Source organism: Ammospiza nelsoni, chromosome 2, assembly GCF_027579445.1.
Source record: "Ammospiza nelsoni isolate bAmmNel1 chromosome 2, bAmmNel1.pri, whole genome shotgun sequence".
Classification (NCBI taxonomy): Eukaryota; Metazoa; Chordata; class Aves; order Passeriformes; family Passerellidae; genus Ammospiza; species Ammospiza nelsoni.
In genome coordinates, this window is record NC_080634.1 from 70,887,899 (window position 1) to 70,909,516 (window position 21,618).

General features: G+C 37.8%; 1 protein-coding gene across 8 annotated transcripts in view; it reads left to right on the forward strand.

Moving 5' to 3' along the window:
- The first annotated feature begins 5,667 nt into the window (after positions 1 to 5,667).
- SCEL (sciellin) overlaps positions 5,668 to 21,618 on the forward strand; it is a 68,792-nt gene continuing 52,841 nt past the window's right edge. For 5 of the 8 annotated variants that reach the window (XM_059466688.1, XM_059466693.1, XM_059466695.1 and 2 more), the window contains exon 1: positions 5,692 to 5,891. The gene's annotated coding sequence lies outside the window, so the exon portion shown is untranslated. Of the gene's footprint in view, positions 5,892 to 21,618 lie in introns of all 8 variants that reach the window. The other 3 variants (XM_059466689.1, XM_059466690.1, XM_059466692.1) reach the window with 2 other exon arrangements.

The window sequence follows — 21,618 nt, forward strand, 5'->3', positions numbered from 1 at the left end:
AGTCTGTTGCCATGGATAGTAGGAATCAGGGTAGGATGTGATGACATCAAAAGGTCACTTCAATCTCTAATAGCTATGGTTCTGGGAATGACTAATGGCATTGTGCTGTTACAAATGTAGAGCTGGAGCAACACGATGAACTGTAACTGACTCTTGTATAAGCATAAATACCTCTGAGATTTAGAAGAAAGGATGACAGAGCCCTGTTTAAAAAGTGAATGGGTTTGTTTTTCATCTTCTTCCTTTCTGAAAGAGATTGCATGCCTGGTCATTGGAGAGGGTCATTTTGTTGGTACGAAAATGTAACAGCAAAATGGATGTATCAATAAATGTTATTTCTGGTACAAACCCATGATTATATTTAAACTATTAACTCTGGATAATTATTTACAGGGGATTTTCTTGGACCAATAAACATCACTATTTTGGTATTTCAGAAATTTCAAGACTCTTTTAAGATGTGGCTCTTTTCATCTGATCACAGGAAATAAGGGATAATGTTTAATTTCAGAAGGACATATTTGAAGTGTCTAACTGAAACCACAGAGTTCCTGCTTGATTTGGAACAGTTGGGCTTGATCTGGCAGAAGAACATGACCAAGTCATTCTGAATTGTTAACACAGTCCTGGTGATTATGTCAGAAAATCTTTAGGGGATGGGAAAGAGATTGAGCACAGATTTCTACTACAGTAAAAACTGTTAAAACAAAAATAAACTCAGAAAATGTAAATTGTGGCTGTTTGGTAGAACTTCTGTGATGCTCTAATGTAATCTTTTTATTTACTCATGCAGTTCATCAGGAAATTTTAAAAAAAATATATAAAACAATATATATTAATAAATCAAAGTTTTTCCACCATCCCTCTCCCTTTTGTTTCATATTTTCTCCCACTTCCCTTCCCTTCTATTCCCTTTCTCCCTCCTTCACTTCCTCCTTTCTTTCCTTCCTTCCCTGAATTTTTGAAAGTGAAGGCATTCTATAATCTGTCCTTCTGTTAAGCTGGCTGTTTTACCACCCAGTTGTGTAACCTGTGATGTATTTATTAATCATTCAGTGTTGCCACATGTTTCATTGCACATTTTGCGTTCCTGAGAGCTGTTTGTAGGTGGTTTCCTGTGTTTGCAAATCTGGGCAATCCAGCCCAAGCTGCTATTCCCTGCTGCTGAGAAGAGGGGGAATCTCCTGGCCATTTGCAGAGGCAGTTGCACTTTCTCTGTAGCAGGAGAATAACCAAAGGAAGAGTAAATCCATTCTTTAATCTCGAGTGCAGAGGTAATTTCTTCTCCAGTATTAAGTTTCCTTCTGAGGGTGCACAACTGTACCCTTGGAGCATGTCTTGTGTCTTGGCACATGCTAGAGATGATCAAAGTAGCAGCTTTCATTTAAAGAGATAGAAAAGCAGGGTTGCAGAACATGCAGGGATGGGTATAAAACCACAAAGTACGGAAGAATCACAAGAGCCAAACTATATTAAATGCATTTTTTTCAGCAGTTTGCCAGTGTGCAAAATGACAAGGTAGGTCAGGTGACACAGTTCTGAAATAGTTAAGTCACTTGTATAGAATTTGGGCATGTATATTTTTTTTGGTATCCATTTTTTGGTTCTATAGATAATCAATCCATCCATTAAAATACTGTTGCTATTTTCCATGGCAGTGAGAAGCAGCATTTTTCTTACCAATATTTTTTGTTACTTATGAGATGAATTCAAACTCTGCTATTAAATGACAATGAATAAACCTAGGCATCCATTAATGAGAAAAAGATTCTCAAAGGGAAGCTGATTCAATTCATACTCATACTACTTTTATACAAACATAACATTGAATCAAGCAAAGCATTTCCATAGTATTTCTATAATTCATGTATTAATTTCATGTCATTAGAGATTACATTCTCAATACACAAATAATCATTGAAATACATATTTTAGGCACCTGGTTCTTTTCAGGAACTTGAGCTCTCAAGTATTGCTTGTAAGTAATCATCAGTATCAGTAATCTCCACAAGATTTATTAATGCCTTGCTAAAAAGCACTGATGTAACTGTCCAGCACTCTTTTTCTTTTCATATAGGGAGATGAAAATCCCAAGCTCTGTCAGCATCAGCTGGCTTGCATCCAATAATTTGAAATGGATTTAAGTGATCACTGGGCGTGAACTTCTCCTAAATATCAGGAGAGTAGGTAATAAAATAAAACCAATCAGTCAAATTGTAGCAGCTCTTCTCTTTGTCCTGCTGGGAGGAGAGGGTGAGATCATCGTTCTGTGAAGCTGGAGTGACCTGCTGACTTCTTTGTGTGCTCGCCTGCGTGCTTTCCTCTGGCACAGCAAGAGACAGGCATTGCTTAGTGAAGCTCAGAGACCTGGTGACAGTTCATGTCTCCATAATTTTACTTTTTCTTATGTCGCACTGTAGAAAGAAACAGGTTAATTAATGAGAAGAGTGATGCACAGCTTTGCTTCTCATTGTTATGTCTCAGAGCAAGGCCCATGAGAGCACTGGGAGTAATTATGTTATATTTTCTTCTGGTTTAGCTACCAGGCCTGGAGTTGTTCACAGCAGATTTTACAAGAATTTTTTGCTGTCTTTAAGACTGGCATTCATCCTCGATGTCTTGGAATAGTTTAGGATGTGTCATTTCAATTCTGAGGAAAAGATTTGCTGAGCTACCTTCTATGAATGAAAAAATTGCACCTGTGGGAGTTTTCAATTTTTTTTCTCCTGAAGTTTCATGTGCCCATACTGCATTGTAATGGATGGCATGATTTTGTGATTTCTTTATTCAAGACCAAAAGCAGCCAATTTCAATTTCTATACAATATGCATTTTTATTATTTGTCTCCTCTAGAGTGATAGAAGGTACAGTACAGTAGGTTAACACAAAATGCTACGAACTGAATTCTTAAAATACAAGTTACACTTCTATATATTGTGTGTAGTAAGACAAGATTTCCTTTTTCATGTGCCAAATAGGCTTCTATTTAAAGCACAGCTATGAGAAGATATGCTAGCAGTCAAAATTCAGCTTGGTTTTGGATTGTTTATCTAAAAACCATCTAAATGAATTAATCTAAATAAAACAATGAAAAAGGAGTTGCGTCTACATGTAACTGAAAGTCTGTTGTGATTTCCTGTACTTTGAGGAAACACCAGTCAATGAGAACTCCTCAATAGTTCCAGTAATTTCAGCTGGAAAGGAAAATATTTTTAAGGATCTCCAGTTAGAAACTGCAGAGAGGGGCTTAATATATTGTAGTTACTCTGAATTAAGATTAAAATGTTGCTTGATAGCCCCTGGCTTTTTTTAGGTGCAATTATTCTGAGTGCATGATAATACTTGTAAGTGACTGTGTGTGCTTTAAGCTCTCCACTCCTTGATATGCTCTTGAACTTGTGCCACTTTGCACGGGGCACTGAATCAAAGGTGCTGATGGGGTGACAGAGGACTGACATTATGAAAATTAACACATCCTGAATTGCTATCCAAGAAACACAGACAGTGTATATTTTTAGAGTTACACTCATTGTTAACTGACATTAAATACACTCTTGTCATATTAAAATGCTCTTAGGGCTGCTACTTAATGATTCACTGTGATTTTATGATGGCACATGCTAAATATTCTAAGAAATTTTCACTTATGAACTAGTTCAATAGGAAAGGGTTGTATCAACCTAATGTATTATTATATAAGTGGTATTTTCAGTGCTGCTCACTGAGTATTGTCAGATACTGGTGTATTTGGTTGTATGATATCATTACAGTTTATGATAGCCAAGACTGCTAAGAGAAATTTGATGTAAAGACAATTAAACACGAGTATGTTCATGCATGTGCACACCTGTGTATGCAGAGCTCATAACTAACTGCTTTCAGGTATTTTAGTTACCAAGCAGGAGACCACCATCCAAAAGGTAAGCAAGCCACATAGGTAAACTGCTTTTTGCTTTAGGTAAGTCTTCAGCTTCTAAATATGCCTTACAAGCAGCTCTGCATCTAAGATGCTTACATTTTAATCAAGTGCTGTCAAACTTTTGTTGACTAAGGGAGAGATTAACCTATAGCTGTTTACTCAAAGATCGAATAGCAAATAAATTTTACAGTGTTAAAGGATGGTGGAAAATTATCTGTGAACCATTTGAGAATTCTTTCATGCCCTGCCAGTTTGATGGTCTAATTTGAGTAATGAGCAAATTTTTTTTATGCCCTGTATACGAATTCTGCAAATACCTGGGTTGCAGATTTAGTATCACTGCAAGGATCCAGTTTTCTGCTACCTATGATAAATGTATACTACAGTGGCTGATAAATTATATTATCCACTTTACCTTACAAAAATGCATTCTAATATAAAAAAAATTCAGAGCAATTCACAGTTTACAGGATGCCAATGGCCTTTACAGGATGTCAGAGTAAAGATCAAAGGGTTCTTTTTAATCCTAAAATATTTTAGGGACGAAAATGCATAGATTCATAAGTGGATAAATAGGTGATATAAGTAGCCACTCACAGAGGAATCCTGACTTCACTGGAGTCAATCTTCTTATTTCTTTCTGTCTTCTTTTCTCCTTGAATTTTCTTAATAAACATTTTGAAAACTGTGTTTATATCTGTTTGTTCTGCTTATTTGAGATAGCAGGATTAGGCAGAGACTGCAAAGAATATGGCCATGAATGTCTGTTTCTGTCTATGACCACCTTAGCTCTAAACATTTGAAACAAAAATTCCTGATGTCCTCCCCTGCAAAAGCACAGTAGCAGTTTGTCTATTGAATATACTAATACTTACTTAACATTCCATATATGAAATTCCATTTTTTTCTGCGTCAATTTGTAGCTTCCATGAATAAATACATCTTACTGTGGTCACCTGCTTAAAATCCAGTCTGTCTGCAGAAGATATTCTACACTGCCAAGACTTGTGTGATATTAAACCCAGGAAAGCAATTGCTATCCTCCTGATGTGTAGCATAAAGACACACTCTAAAGAACTCAGCTGAATGACTCTTGCTTTAACACAGCTACTCACCCAGAAAATAAAAAATTAGTATGTAAATATTCCAGATAACAGTATTAGCTGGAATTTCACTTGGTCAAAACAAACAAGAATATAAAAGAAGCCTGTTTGAGGAAACAGGACAGGAAACAAGGAAATTTGTCATGAGGAGTTTTCTGGTAGAAGATACTGGCTCCAGATGCAGAAGATTTAAAGAAGTGGCCAGAACAGTACAATAGAGAGGAAAAAAATGGGTTCTGAGGGAAGTTTCCTCCAAAGTGATCTGCAGTGTCTTGAGGCAATGCCATTATTCTATTGAGATCAATGGGACTTTTCTCTTGGCTTTACAGCAGCCAGGATCTCACTTTTGATGCTTATCACTCATGCTTGACCTTGCAGGCAGGGAAGTCATTGCAATTTCAAGTGCCTCAGAAAAGAACCTGTGCCACATGACTGTTGGGCTGGGTATGAAGCCAGTCTTTATGTGTCAGAAAGGCAGAGATACACAATGCATCTGAAGTGCTTCAAAGTCAGATTTCTGTATCAGATCCCTGTGTTTACAGAGCAGGAGGAAAGCTGGGCATGTCTGGATTTATCCCACATGTTGACTCACAGCTCTCCTATTCAGAGCCAAAACCACTCCTAGTAACACTTCCAGTCACCAACAGCACTGCCAGCCAGCAAAAGCAGATAACAGCAGAGGTAAACTTCCAGTTTGCTTTAGCCTGAAAACTTGAATCTTGGTGGAAAAGGGATTTTAGATGTTGGAAGTAATTGGAAACACATCAGGCATCTTCTATTCAGTGGTCAAGTCTTCAAAGGCTTTGTGAACAGTGGGAGTTTCTGCATTGGAAAGCCCTCCTGAGCTACAGTCTTCAGTGCCAAAATTGGTAAGTCTGTGTTGTAGCAATAAGCTTACCTGAGGAACTTAAAATGGGAATGAATTTGAAATAAAAAAAGAATATCTGTGCTTGACTTGCACTGTTTTACATATAATCTCTGTTTAATTTACAAGTAGAATTTCCCCTGTACTCCTGCTATCTGTAATGTGGGCTCTGACTCTCCAGAAAGGTACTTTTTTCCTTCTTATTTCAGAACCAATACGCGAATTCTTTAAGTTGCTGTCATGAAACTTTTCAGTCATGTAACTAGACTGCTAAAAAGTCCCATTGATACAAAATCCAGTCTCTAAATACTTAGCAGATTTGGAAAAATAGAATAAATTGAATGCATGCCAGTATCTTCTGACACTATTTCAAGCAGAGATGATAGTGAATGTACACAAGAACCTCTTAAAGATGTGTTTAACAATTCCTGTACTTTATTTAGGAATTCATCACCTTTCAGTTGTAAGTAAAGGATGAATGACACTCTTTTATTATATTGCAAGGAGATTTTCATGCTATTTAATGTGTGTCTTCTCTAAAAGATAAACATAATTATAAGGATTGTGATGACCACCTCATGAGGGACAAAGGACAAAGTAGACACTATTTGTCTGATGGAATTTATTATTTTTTAAACTATTTTCAAAAATCTTTGTATAAAACATCTTTCACAATATACAGTGTCCCACTGGCAGGTTTAATTTAATGGCAACTGGCACTGAATTCCTCAAAACCTTTACACAACCTAAGGTTTTACTTTATAATTGCATTAATGTCTTGACGTATCTAACCTTCATGGTACACATCATGCACAAACTTCCTTCAGGACTGTGGACAGGAGGTTTATGCACCTACCTGATATTAGCTCTTAGAGTTTAGCTTAGCATTTGCTCCTACAGAGTTTAGAAAATGTGTTTGAAATAATTTAATCTTATTGAATATATTTACCCAGTAGAAAGAAGATGATATTTTCTTGGATCTGGAACAATAGTCTTAGTTACCCCCAAGCTTCAACAGGTTTCAAGTTCAGTTCAGCTTTTGATTTGAATTCCATCAGTATGAGTACTTGCTCTGGCATCTGAGCTGATTGACTAAGTCACCTCAGGCAGTTGAAATCTGCTTCAATTCGTAAAATTGGCTTGAGATATGAGTTCTCTGGCTTCTTCTTCATTAAAAGGTGGGCATAGATGCAGAACTTGGGCAAACATGTATAATGAAATTGAGCAGCTTATTGGTAATCACCAGTGTTTTATCTAAAGAAAAAAAAAAAGAAGAATTTGGAAGAAGTGAAAATGAAACAGGGTAGCAGTCACAAATGAAACAAGAGATGTCCCTTGCTGTTGTACCAGCTTCTTAATCCAGACCTTTCAGGCTCTGCAGACAGAGTGAAAGGGTGAGGGATGACCAGGTCAGGCTCTTTTGAGGCTGCATAAATCATGACTACATCCTTTCAATGGATCTCACACCACTGATCTTGGAAGTAACATGAGAAGGCCTGGGTGTCCCATCCTGCCCATGAATGCTTGGACCAGAACTGCTGTGGTGGGTCTCACTTCTGCTTTGTGGTTTCCAGTGTAATGCCACATCACTCCTCCTCATTTCTGTGGGCTTTTGCTGCAGTTGCATATGGACTTTTCTGTAGCCAAGTTTTCCACAAGCAACATAATATATAAAATATGGCTGCCATCCAAAGCTAAATATTGTTCCAGTTCTCTTTCCTGAGATGAAAAAACCCAAAAAACATTATGATAGAGTCTCCTAGAACTGTCTGATAAAAGGAGCAAAATTAGGGTAACATTTCTAGCTCTGATTTTCTTGTTGCATAAGCAAGTGAAAGGAAAGCATTACATTTCTATTTTCACTATTTTGTTGGCTTAGAATCTATACCAAGGAAATGGGAGCAGACAAAAGCAGCAGTATATGTTCAGCATAAAATCTTGCAACACTGCAATAGCAATAGAGGAAAGATTGCTTTGTGTCTAATTTCCATGGAAAAATTTGAAGAATAGTCAACAGAAATGTATCTGAGCACTCTGAATAATGGTATCCCAAAATTTAAGGCAAGAAACTTAAAAATCAATTTTAAGAAGACTAAGGATAAGATTTTCTCTCATTTGTGTGTGACAGAAGAGAGAATGACAGAAGCCCCCCACCAAAATGAAGTGGATTTTAGCTGCCATTCCTCCCTTCTGGGATCTGTCACGTTTGTTGAGAAAAGCTCTTCCATTTCTTGTGCAGAAGGGTCGATACTGGGTCTCATTTCCATTGCTCTGTTTCCACCTAGTGCTCAGAGTGCACATTGCACCAAGCTGTGCGTATGTTCTAGAACCCAGAACGGCAGTTCGGTGTCGCTCTCTGTTTTCGGGGAATCTGCAGTACAAATAAGCAAATGTGAGATTAAATATCACTTTTATAAAAAGCACCTGTTCCTGGAACAAAATCTGTCAAGCGTCTGTATGGTCTTTGCCGCATGATCTGTGCAGAAACAGGAGTGAGAGTTATTTGGTTTAACTCGTAGAATCCCTCTTGTGGATGCATTTTTTTGGTGGTAGTTCTCTTTTTAACTGAGGACAAATAAATGCATGTGGATAAAAAGGATCAAAATAATTGAGAGACATTCATTATGCTCACAGGAAAAAGTGCATGCTCAGGATGCAGACTAGAAAGGGATTGCTAAGACACCTGGAAGCTCTGAGCTGGACTCATCTGGATAGTCTTTCCCCATATAGTTCAGGGTATAAAACACCTTTCACAATTTATAACAATCATAACTTCTTAGTAACACAACTGGAGGATTCAAAAACCTGATGGTGTTGCAGGATGAAAAAACGGACAGATTTTGTGATGGACTATGAAATTTGTATTTTTTTTTCAGGAGGTTGAAAAGAGCTAAAGACAACTTATGGATTTACTTTGTCAAATGTAGCAGGAGGCTGATGGACAGATGCAAGCATGCACAGACAGGACAAGTGATGTTTTCAATAATTTTCAGGTTCTAAGACAAAATTTTTATGGTATATATGGTTATAAAAAGCAAAAAAGCTAAATAACTCCTAGCTGTACCACAGGCACCATCTGAAAAACACAGGATAGTTATTTCCCCTGATGTCTGATGTGTGGGAAGACGAAACCTCCTGTTCCACAATTTGTAGTTTGAACATTTTCTTTGGAAAAACAGCTTGAGCTCCTGCATTTCTGTTGTGCTTTCGCTTTGAGCATGTGCAAAATATGGATGAGGTAATGCCCAGACTAAGAAACTGCCATGTCCTTGGTTTAGGAGAGCGTAGTAAGCTCTGCTTTAACAGGTAGGAGGCAGCACAGCTGTGGCCATCTTTTCTTGGGTAAAAGCAGGGTACCAATCACAAATGAAACGTCTTAACTCTGAATAACTGAGAGGCCCCTTCGTACTACACCAGTTATGATAACATTTGTTTTATAATAAAGCTTCTGCATCTCCTCTGGTGTATTATGTGCCCAGCACTGACTGCTGCATTAAGCCACCCTGAAAACCTGTAGTGCACCAAACTCCTTTTAGGTCATCTGGGTACTCCTCTCCCAGTTTAGATGAGAGGCAGACACCAAGCTATTTGCTACAAGCCATGCAGATACCTCTACAGAGGCATATATGTATGTCAGTAGGGAACTCCAAATACAGTGAACTTCCTACAGAATTTACATTTTTCTGGGTAGAGGCAACAGGCAAGCTGAGGTTTTTTTACAGTTCCAGTTTTAGATTTAAATTTCATTTTACAGAACAGCTTATTTAATCTTACAAAAGACTAAGTGCGTAGGACTGTATAGGTGAGCATTTTTCTAGCAGAACCTCCTTGTTAAAATACTGTATCTCTTTTAGCACTGTGGACATTGCTATGAACTCTGAGCTACAGAATTGTTCAAGTTTCCACCAGTTTCTGTTATGCAACCTTCTTGCTCAAATAGCAAAATCAAAATTTATTTAGAGTCAAATTCTCCTTATTTGTGAAATAATATTAATTAAATAGTGTTTTTAATGGAGAATGCATGGGGAGGTATAAGTGTACTGTACTATTGTATTATACTGTTGCTACCTGAGCTCCTCATTCCTGAAAGAAAGTTTCCTGCATTGAAGTGTAGCTTTGGTTTGAGTCCTTAAATGATCTGGCAGGAAATGTAAACAAGGGAAGGGATTGCTGTGGATGTAACTGCAGTAGAGAAGACAGCCCTTGAAGAGGGCAGGGTCTGTATGTGGGGTCTGTGACAATGTCCCACCCCTCTGGAACCAGCTGTTCTTCTCTTGGATCATAGTAAGGCGAGAGGCTGTTTTATTCTCTACATTTGCCCAGTCAGGCGAAGACTGAGTCTTGTATTATTTCAGAGAGGGTGTGTCTTTCCAAGGGGATGGAACACATGACTTTGTTACAGGAGAAAAACCTACTGCCTGTGTCTGAAAGCAACTACCAAGTGGTGCAAGCAGAATAAATTAATTTTTTAAAGAATGGGATGCCTCAGTATTATCCAATATAATTAAAATTAGTACTTTTACTTCTAAATAATCTTTTGTAATAATATGCTTAGAGTTTCTTGCCGTATCATCTTTCAAGGAACTGCTCTTGGCAAAATAAAAGCTTATTTCCTTAGAGGACTGTATTTATGTAAATACTTAATAGATGATTAAATTAAATTAGCACTATGTCTCCTCTTCAGACTTGTCTATATAGTCCTGTCCTGTGATCTTTGCACTAATGAGTATTTGGATGAAAATGTGTTTTTGATTTTTTTCTAGAGAGAGTGTAGAAAATTAAATCAATTAAATTAATTATCACACTTAAAAATGAGGCGTAACCCTGCTTCAATATTTGTAACATTTCAATGGCAATATCTTGGTTTGAATCACTGTTTTCTGTTGCAGAGGGTGGTAGGAAGAAGCGCATTTCTGCTTTTAATGTTTTCCTTTAGAGAGGCACTGACACATTAGATTAGACCTACCCACCATCCAGGACAGTAATTTGTTTCTGATGGAGCCTGGAGGGAGATGCTTCAGAGGAAGGTGCAAGGACCTGCAATCAGAAGTAAGGGCACTGCTCTTCCTCTAATATTAAAATTAAAGTAATACATCTGTCCATACACCTTGAGCAGCCTCCTGAAAATTCATCTTGTGGTGCCAGAAATAATGAATAAACCCTTCACAGATTTTTCTGTTTATTGCACTGAGTGATTCTGAAACAGCAGAAGCTCTCAACTCTGATCCTTCTTTGAAGCTTCAGTGTTACAAAATGAGGTGGCTGCTGAGACTTGAAGACACAGCATGGGGCTAGGAGGCAGGGGCAACAATAGCTGGGGCACGTCCCAGTCCAAGATCTGTAAAAATTCACACCTGGACATGCCTAGGTATGTTTACAGAAAATCACTATCCACTGAGAGAGGTGAGCAGATATTTCCTTGTGTCTGTTCCAAGGGATTAATCTAATCCCTTGTGTTTGGTGTTGCGTTGTGATGATTTCAGAACTTGCACTTTTCTTGGTCTTAATCTCAACCTTCTCCCTGAATTTATGGATAGAACTTTCAAAGGTCTCAACAATAAAATTAAAGAAGTTTGAGGGAGGTCAGACATAACCAGAGGTTATGTGACCTCACCACACCAGTGACTTGTCTGCCACTTTACACTCAAACCTGAGTCAGGCCGTCTCCCTGCCTTAAATAATGCATGGAGCCAGAGATCCCTGATTATGGAGCCACCTGAAATTCCCTTTCCCTTTGTGCAGTCACCTAGGAGTGGTCAGTGCAGAATTACTGAGGGCAGAGGATGCCTTACATCTGGCTTGCAGGAGCCTTATTGTGAACTGTACCCATCTGGAACTGGATTCAGGTGGGTGTTCACCACCGTTTCCTCAAGGTATTATTGACTAAGGACCACTCCATTAACTACAAATTGATGAGAAAGTAATAGAAAGGGCATGTGGCCACCTTGGTGTCAGAGACTGCATGAAAGGCCCAGGGGCCAGAATTGGGACTCCACCCGATTGTACGGTGGCACAATTTTCAGGACAACTGTAGAGAAAGCTTGTCATGTGGAACTTTAATTTTGTACATGACCATATTTAAGCTCAGTAAACTAATATTTATATTGTACATACATTAAATTTACTGTGGAATTAAAACACATAAATAGTGCTTAAAGTTTCACTCATCTGCATACTATCTATGAAGTCTGCTTCTAGTGTGTGGTCATGTATTTACCTGAATGCATATTCTGTACCTTGTTGATAAATCAAAACAGTTGTTTATTTTACCTTCCATAGTACTATTGCTAATGAGATACAGTACATCTGTACTCTGATTAACTTGGATGTTCATCATGGAACAACTTCTCTAGTACTTACACAAAACTGCAACTGATTAAATACTTCAGTGGAAATACTGCAATAAAACATGCCTATTTATTATGTTCATCTCCTTTGCTTCTAATACAAATTTATGCTTACATTTAAACATCTTCCTCTGTGTGAATTTTGGATTTTGGGCTTCTAATATTCTTTCTTTTTGCAAACTTTTTAATAGTAATTTCTGTCATAACAGAAGAATAAAAATAAATCAGTACATTTTAGTAATTAAAAGAAATTATTTAGAAGGCAGTAGTGAAGATGGTTTACATTTAATTGACTTTATAATTATAGAGTTGCCAATATATGGGTGATTACCTCCTTCCTTCTTGTTTGTTATTAAATGAAGGGTTCAAGGAAGCCCTTAATTTTTTCTGCATGGTTGTCAGAGATGGGATGTGGCAAGAATGGAACAAAATGAGGAAGGAAGCAGGTTAATGCTGTCACATAAAAAGAAGATCTATATAATTAAAGAGAGAAAGCATGGGCTTCTTTTCAAAGTTATTAATTCTGGCTTGGTCTTCCCTCTGGGTAGTAGCAATTTATATGGTGTACATGCTGCTTAGGGAGAAGAGAAATTGGCTTTCATCACAAGAAGCAGGATGGTCACAAGTGCTTTAGAAGGTTGGATCTAATCTGGTAAAGGCACTAGTGCTGCATGCCAGGGCTTAGTGCTGGGGCTGATACTGCTCTCCATATTTATGAGGGATGAGGACAAGGGGCCCAGTGCACCTGCAGCATGTTCACAGCTGGTACAAACTGGGCAGACTGGCTGGTGTGCCAGTGGTGGTGCTGCCATTCAGAGGGACTGAAGCAAGCTGGAGAGCAGGGCAGAGAGGAATCTCAGCTTCAGCAGTGGTAAAGGCAAGCCCTTATATCTGTGCAGCAATAACCCCAAGCACCAGTACATGCTGGGGACATGCTGGCTGAAAAGTTGCTTTGCTTAAAAGGTCCTTGGAGTGAAAGTTTTCAGAAAATGGAAAACCAGATGATCATGAGCTGCCAATACACCCTTCATGGCAAAAAAGGCCACCCTTCCTGGGCTGCATTAGTAAGAGCATTGCCAGCAGGATGAGGAAAAGGATCTTTTTTCTCTTCAATGTTGGTGAGGCCACATCTGGAGTACTGTGTCCAGTTCTGGATTACCCAGTACAAAAACAGTGTGGTTCACTGGAGTGAGTCCAGTACAGTGATGATTAAAGTACTGCAGCACTTTTGACTACTATGGAGGTCAGACAGCTTCTTTTAAACCGCAAGTGACAATAGTTCCTGTCATTCAAATCCTATCCTCAAATTTTACCCTTCCCAGAAGTGCCTGAAAGATATCAAAGACCATTTATATGAAAAAAGTGTTGATATCAGACAAAGATGCTCCATATGGAAAAGGACATGAATTGGTAATAATTGGCAAATCACCCATACATACCAAATTATATTTTTATAGCCTTTCCCATACGTATGCATGTAGAGATCTGAACAAAATGTGATTTGTAGATGAAAGAAAAGCTAACGCAATACTTCAAGAAACTTTGGACACCGTCAGAAAGGCCACAGATGGTTCCTTCTAAGTGCTAGAAAATCCTTTCAATTGAAATCCTGTGGGACACCTCTTGTATTAAAAACACTGTAGCTGTTAGGGGAGGGAAATTACTAATAACAATCACTTATAACAATAGGACTGAATTTAGAGAGAGGTTAAAATATTGGTTTTGAGGGTTTTTTTTGGTTCCAATTGTTACTAAATTAAGGTGCTAACTTGAAAGAGCTGGTTTCCTGACTGTTGTAAACCACCCAAACACGCTCTAGCAATGGAATGGACTTGGTCTACCTGAAATATTTTTTTCTCCACATGCTTTGCTTCAGTCCTTTTGATTATGAGACTTGCAGTGAATTAAATCTTAATATTTGGTGATCTGACCAAAGCAATCTAGTTGGAGAGCACAGCCAAAGGCAGGACAGGCCAGGCACAACTGTTACTTTTGGTGGGAATGTGGTACTAGATCAGTTTAAACTGATAAAGAAACCAACCCTTGGTGTTCATTGCCAAACCTATTGTCAACACCCATTTACTGGATCACTTCTCTGTACAATTAGATAAATTATAGAGATATACTGGTTCATGACAATCTCTGTGGTATTTCCTGAACATGCAGTCCCTGCAGTGATACCTTTGGCTGTTTAGGAGGCTGACCTTGCAAAACCCTGAGAAAAAATTGTATTGAGAGGCTATAAATGCCCTTGCCCTCGTGCCCAAACTTCTGAGTATTGCTTGTTTGCGGCATTGTCTTCCAATCACTTGGTTCCCTTGTTTGTAACTCATCAACCCTCTTTCCTCATCCTCTGTGTTTGCCTTTATTTGCTCCTTCTACAACATAATTCAGATATTAATCTGTCCCAAACACAAGCCATGTGGATGGAATAGCTGACATACCATGCATTGTTCATGGCATAGTTCTCATGCTCATCCTGTCTCTCTTCATTTGATTGCAGTTTTTCTAAAGTGTACAATTTCCAGACAAAGAATTTTCTATTTTTTACACAAACATCTCTACCACTGCTTAAAACAGAAGGAGACATTAATCTTCATTTACAAGGATACTGTTCTTGAAACCCTTCATGAACACTGCCATGGAGGATTTGCATTGTCAGGATATGAAATCAGACTGATCTTTGACCTTTGAGATCCTTTCTTGCTTACTTCCATTTTTTCTTTGGCATAGTTTTCCTTCATTCTTATTTCAAATCCTCTTCAGTTACTTTGATACCTGCTTCCAAATTTCAGTCTCTCTCTGCTCTGTGTCTTCCCAGCAGTGGCACTTGCAAGGCACAACTCCACTCTCCTCTTTTCATGGACTAAGTGTTGTTCTGGCAAACAATGATTTGTGAGCTTGTCATGGTGCTCCCTTATTACCTTTGGAGGGAGAATTTAAAAGATGTATTTACTCAAATAACTAAATACTGAACAGGTTTCCTGGGAAGAGGTCATGACACAAAGCCTGCCAGAGTTCAAGAAGTGTTTGGACAATGATCTCAGTCATGGGGTGTGGTTCTTGAGGATGTCCCACGCACGGCCAGGAGCTGGACTCAATGATCCTGTGTGTCCCTTCCAGCTCAGGATATTCTATGGTTCTCCTGGACCTTCTGGCATTGAATGTTTTTATTTTATTGAATTTTGAATAACATTGCAAGTACTATAGCATAATGCCACAGGAGAGAGAAATAAAATTAATAGATTTACCAGCTTGGGGAAGAAAAAGTGGTTTCAAAATGTTGCCTAGAGAATAACATTGAATCCTTCCAAAACAAAGACTTCAGTGTTGTTTGCAATAACGGCAAATGGCTTTTTGTATGTACAGAATTTTGTATATACACTCTGCTCAGCTGAGTCTATTCTCCTACACTAAACAAGCTATTGAAATGGATATTCCAGACATCTCTTGTGAAATCTGTTTAAGAAAGTTTACTCTTATTTTCAATTCAATTGGAATTTTCCTTGGTTCCAGTAGGATATCCAGAAGAAGGAAATACCCACTAGGTCTCCAAGGCTCAAAATCAGTGCTATGTCTATAAAAGATTTAAAATTATGTCAATTCTCCATGCAAAGCTTCCAACAAACAAAAAAGATTTAGGTTCAAAATCATGTCACTTTTCCAAGGTTCCTGGGAACTTGCAGCCCAGACTTTGTACTGGGGAGTTTCAGACCTTGAAGTGGTGGCCCCAGCAACACTATCAAATAACTATTGTACAACTCTGAGCAGAGAAATTGTTTGATCCAGAAGCTGCTTGTCCTCACCACAGCTATTTTTTGCAGAAAACCACAAGATTTTACTGGCTGAATTCAATGGCATGTGGATTGAGCTCTCCAAGGAGTGCAGAGAACAGCAATTCTGGCAGTTTCGTTTCCCCGCTGATGGCAAAAATAAAGAAAAAAAGGAGAGCAACAGTGTGACACAAAACTGCTACACTGGATTTTATGGTATTGCTTAAACAGAGAGTCAGTGTGCAACTCAGCTGTTTGTAACCACAGGAACAGAAAATGTTATTTGGAAGGAGGGAGGATGCACACCAAATCTACTATGTTTCAAACCTGACAGTGTTTCTTTAAAATGTTCTTAAACCTGTTTAACACACCCCTACTTTTCACCACTCCCTGGGAACATGCACCACTTATAGCAACTTGTAAATCAAGAAAAACCAAACCCAGCAATTTATTCTCCAGTGCACACTGGATATTTTCACACACCCAGCTTGGCCATATAATTAAGTTACAACAAAGCTCACTGGCTTGGAGGTTTCTGCTTCAACCTAAAATGAGTTCAGCACTGTGAGTTTAGAATTCTCAAATATTCCGGAGCAGAATTGCTTATTTCAAAGTTATATTAAGAAAACTAAGAAAAAATTTAGAATTCAAAGATTGTGATTATGTACAATGCTATGAGGTTCTATTCACAAATTCACAGAAGATGCCAAAACTCATTTATACTGTTTTATCTGGAGGTCAGGGATGTGAACACAGTGAATATAGACACCTACAAGTAAAGTAGTTAAACACCAAAATTCAAGTTTTACTGTTGCTATAGCTAGAGGAGTCAAATGCAGAAAAATAGGACATACTCTTTCTAAGAATAAAAGTAATATTTCCTTTGTACCCGTGAGTGAAAGGGATGAAACTGTCAGGAAAGCACTTTTTTGTTTGTTTGTTTTTCTCTCTTCTCTATTCTCTCATCTTACAATTTCTTTGTGTGTTAGACTCCTACATGGCCAGATTATAGTTTTCTAGACACACTTTTTGTGTGAAGGGCTACAGTGCAGTAGGGGAGCATGTTTTTATAGATGCAGTACTGTTGAGGCTGCAGAATAAGCTTGAATTTTTTCCAGACAGAGAGAAAATAAACCCCTGCATCCTCATTTCTTTTTCCTTTTAATTTGACAAGAAGCCATTGCTTTCTGCAAGAGAAAAAAAATATTTGAAATTCTGCCATTACATGGAATTCATCTGACATGTATAGGTATCTACACTGTAGGTGCCTAAATCTGACTTGTCATTTTTAGGCTTCCTTTCAAAACAGTGGAGAGAAATGGTAACTTTCACAGCCCAAGCCACTGACCTACTTTAATCTGCTTTTGTGTGAGATTACTTTAGGGGTGTCTTGAGTGATGAATTTAGAGATAGGAGCCTAGCTTTTGATGTAGTCTAGCTTTTTTTGCTAAATAGGGCCTGTGATGGAAAGTCTCGCCCAGCTCTGAGGAAACAAGTGGTTGAAAATTGCTGTCACTGCTCTCTTGTCTCCTTCATTGAGTAGAATTCAAATTCTTTACTTACACATTAATTGGCATTTACCTCTCCCAGACTAATAGCCTGAGAGATCCAGAGAAGATGAGCTAATGGAGAGAGAGATCCAGAGAAGCCTACACCTGAAATTACTGGGTTCTTCATGTTATGCTCTTACTGCACTGTGGCAGGATCTGGAACCTGAGGAACTTATCTGGGCCTCTGTGATTACATCCAGATAATTATAATCATTCTGTTTTGATTCTTTCCCTTGTAATATCACCCAAATTATTTAAAAATCATCCCATTTCAAAGCCCACCCTTGTTTTAATTTCATTTAGCAGCAGCAACAAAAACAAATTAAAAACCCTTCAATTCTCTTTCATGTACTGAACATTAAAACTCCTGTAAAAGTTCTTTTTTCTGCCAACATTCTTTCCAAAGTACTCATAATTTGGAAAACAATTTTTAGAAGAATATAATTTACTCAAAATAAAAGGGAAGGAAAAATTGATATTTAAAATGTACTGAGTTTGATATCAGTCTATTGGCCAGTTTATATCAAAGGACAAGTTTTTTGAAAAGGCAGGAAGAAAACTCAGTTATTCCTTCAGCTTCCCAGCTCATAAGGCCCTATTTACAGATGTGTTGATTAAGGAAATGTATTCTCCTTTCCCTCACATAGTTTGTGATTGAAATCTGCACCTGAAGTTTATTCCTTGGAAGATGCTTGGAAATGCTACTAAACCTTCTAATTCTGTGGATAAGGGAGAACAATAAGTCAGCTGAATTATTTTGCAGGGAAGGGGAATGTGGAGGGCTGATGCCATTTCCATGGTACCACTTTAAATTTTACTCCTGCAGATGAACTACATAAATCTGCTTTGCTATTTTTTCTGTTATTTGAACAGGTGAAAAATTTTTACTGGATTGCAAAGGTATTTATTAGCAAGGAAAGTTCGTACACATCTTAAACATGTACGAACAAAGTAAAATTCTCTCCATGTTTACATATTTGCATACTTTCCACATTTGTCATGTAAACAAAGACAGTCTGAAGAATTAAAGTGACAATGCTCTATGACTCTCAGTTGAGGGACTGAATGATAAATCCTTCGCTAAGATTTGTTTTAATACCTGACAAATCAACATTCCACAGAAAAAATGGTATCACTTTGATTGTATTGATAATTGTTTGCATTATCATCAAATAATTAGGAAAGAATTTTAATGCAATTGAAGTTATGTGTGTTATACAACTTTTGACCATAGAGGCATAACATGACAGTGGCACTCCTTGGTCAGCCCCGTATTCTGTCTCCAACAGCTGCCAAAAGCAAAATTCTGAAATTAAGGAAAGAGTGGAAGAACAGGGAGAACATTTAAGTTGCTTTCCCTAAGTGTCCTTAGAGTCTCCATCAATTTGCTTCTCAAGGTCCTCTTTAGCCCAATGGAATTTCTGTTTATTTAGTAACCATCACTGCTTTTCTATTCCTCAAGCTTGTGTCTCATTCAGCTATTTGACATATGGGTACACACACATGCCTATATAAGTACATGCTTGCATACACACACACATGCACAAGTACAGGCAGGCATGAGTATAAATAAACTATTTCATAAACTATTGGAGATACATCTTCTTGCAGCAAGGAGAGCTTACATCCTACATACAGAAAGAGACACCTCTCTTTTTCCTTCTCTTCTCTTCTCTTCTCTTCTCTTCTCTTCTCTTCTCTTCTCTTCTCTTCTCTTCTCTTCTCTTCTCTTCTCTTCTCTTCTCTTCTCTTCTCTTCTCTTCTCTTCTCTTCTCTTCTCTTCTCTTCTCTTCTCTTCTCTTCTCTTCTCTTCTCTTCTCATTGATGCCAAATAGCTCTTGTACTGGGGAGAATTGAAATACACCCTTCTCATACTGTTTATGATGTTTTTATACTTACACCTCCTTTCACCACACTAAGACAGTCTTAGCTGATGCATTTGTTCAGTGTGGGGAGAAGTAATTATGCATCTTCAATCATCTTTTTTTTTCTTCTCTGAACCTTTTTAAGTTCAATTCTATCATTTCCGATTCACGTTTTTGGTCTGTGTCTTATTTTTGCAGTTATTGATTTTAGAACACATTTTCTACTAACTCTTTTAAAATAAGCTGTTCTGTGCTAACTATACCACAGCCAGCATCTTCTAGGAACCTTCCTTTCTTCCATGTCCACATTCAGCTTTGATGTGGATGGAGAAAAGGATCACAATCTGTAACATTTGGCTATCATGCACAGCAGATAAGTGAGCTGATAAAACCAGTATGGAATGTACATCAAAGGAAGATTTCAGTAAATAGGTGGGATATTGGTTTGTTGGGTTGCTTTGATTGGTATGGAATTTCCATGTAGGCTTTCAAATGACAATCAATTTTTCAGTCAACTAATTTGATCCAAATAATAAAAGAAGGAATTACAAGAGAAAGCTGCTTAGGCCTAGCAGAAAATTAAAACACAATACCAGGGCAAGGAGAGGAGAACCAGTCTATCAGATAAGTGTAATGTGAACTTCCCCACATGGATATCATTCTTTGGGGCAGATACATCTCCTTATCTGCACCATAAAAAAGAACAGCCTGTGGGGGTTGTCTCCTATGTATTTACAGTGCCCATGACAAATTAAATGCTATAAGAAAATTTCAGACAAGGAGCAGGAAAAAACTTTTCTCTTTTTAACTTGCCTCTTCGAACATATTTTAGAGATGTCTTTTCCTGAGATCTGCACTGTTTGTTCTTTCCCAGTGCTCTTTCAGTGGGGATTTGATAGAGATATTACAAAGTCACTTTTTAATGAAAAAAGCCCATCTAATCCTAATTCTCACACTCCCTCTACTACTCTAGGTCACAATCTGATTCTTTAGCCATCTATGTGAATGTCCTTTGTTAATTCAGAAACTGGTAACAAATTAACAAATAAGCTATTTATCAATGACATAAGCTACAGAACTGGTTACACCCATTCATCTGGTGCCACACAGATGTCATTGGACTTAGCCAGATTTTCAGCACAGTTTTCCTCAAATAACTGATCTTATCAGTAACTGATAACACAAGTAACTATGTTCTTTAGTTAAGGCAGTAATAGCAGTGGTGCAAGATCAAAATACTCAAGTTTAGCATGCTATGAACTAGACTTTTGGGGACTTCTGAAATATATTTTACTTATTTGCAGAGTCAGGACCTATTCAAATTGTGAGAAAATCAGGCCCAATAACATTAAAGACTGTGTACCTCCATGAAATGCACTGGCACCTGCTATGAACAGAAGACACTGCTCAGACATTTTCTGGGGCAACCAGAAGATGTGAAAATTTTGAGACACTTTGCATAATATTTATGACATTTTTTCTTCCTCCTTTAGTTTATGAACTTTGCCACACCCTTTTGGGAGAACAATGGGCTGCAAATACATCTGTATTGTGACTAAGGTTTTCTTAGCATTCAAAAAATGCATATGAAAAAGGTCTGACAGTGCTCCTTCCTGTATTCAGAAAGGTGTGGTTAAAAAAAGATTGCATGCCTTAATTTATCCAGTTGAAAGGTCTTCCCCAGGAACAGCAACCTACAAGAACTAAAGGAAATGGCTTGGCTGGCAAAAGTTAATCCATAAACACAACATTATCTCTGGTGCATTATGGTATTTCATACCAGACTTTATGAAATGCTGTTCTCACTTTGACAGTAACTTAATCTAGTGAAAGTGTTTATAAGTTCTTCTGCCTCTGTACAACAGCTGTTGCTACACCATATTACAAAATAATTCTTATGTCTACCTATTTTAATCATTCAAATGAGAAAGTGCTGAGAAATTTCAAAAAGAAAAAATGAGAAATCCATACATATTATCTAAATATTCATTTTGACAGTAGTGAGGCGAATATTTGTATGCCATAGTAAAAGGGCTATACCATTATTCTTTCTCCAGTGAATATTTAAACTTTCAGGAGGTAAAAAACCCCAGGCAATTGTGTTCCCTTACACAAAAAAATTATAACTCAGTGGTTAAGGTAGTCTGCTGGTAAAAATAAGCTGTTATCAAAAGCAGGAATTATTTGAACTTGGGT